Consider the following 960-nt stretch of genomic DNA (forward strand, 5'->3'; position numbering starts at 1 on the left):
TGAGCAAAAATCTGAGTTAGGCTGAAAAAGGACTGCTGATGCTGTTGGATCCTGACCTCCCTGCATTCGGAATGGATTTTCTGGAGCTACAGGAGTCCAATTGGCGCGCTCTCAACGGCGTTGGAAATTAGACATCCAGGGCTTTCCAGCAATATATAATAGTCCATACTTTTCGTGAAGATAGACGACGTAACTTGGCGTTGAACGCCAAGTTCATGCTGCTGTCTGGAGTTAAACGCCAGAAAAACGTCATGATCCGGAGTTGAACGCCCAAAACACGTCATAACCTGGAGTTTAACGCCAAGAAAGGCCTCTACTCGTGGATAGCTTTAGTCTCAGCCCCAACACACACCAAGTGGGCCCCAGAAGTGGATTTCTGCACCAATTATCTTTGTTTACTCATTTTCTGTAAACCTAGGTTACTAGTTTACTATTTAAACAACTTTTAGAGACTTATCTTGTACCTCATGACATTTTCAGATCTGAATTACATACTTTTTTATACATTTTGTTTTTATTTATTCCACTTGTATAGAATAAATAAAATCAACATATAAATTATCTCTTGTAATCCAATATGGACGCAAGTAGGAATGAACAGTCCAAGAGGACTCTGGGGTCATATGCTAACCCCACTACTGCTTCATATGGGAGTAGTATCTGTATACCCTCCATTGGAGTTAGTAGCTTTGAGCTGAATCCTCAGCTCATTATCATGGTGCAGCAAAACTGCCAGTATTCTGGTCTTCCACATGAAGATCCTACAGAATTTCTGGCACAATTTCTGCAAATTGCTGATACAGTACATGATAAGGAAGTAGATCAGGATGTCTACAGATTATTACTGTTTCCATTTGCTGTGAAAGATCAAGCTAAAAGGTGGTTGAATAACCAACCTACAGCAAGCATAAAGACATGGAAACAGTTGTCAGACAAATTCCTGAATCATTTTTACCCTCC

The sequence above is a fragment of the Arachis duranensis genome, chromosome 10 (genome assembly GCF_000817695.3).
Source record: "Arachis duranensis cultivar V14167 chromosome 10, aradu.V14167.gnm2.J7QH, whole genome shotgun sequence".
Classification (NCBI taxonomy): Eukaryota; Viridiplantae; Streptophyta; class Magnoliopsida; order Fabales; family Fabaceae; genus Arachis; species Arachis duranensis.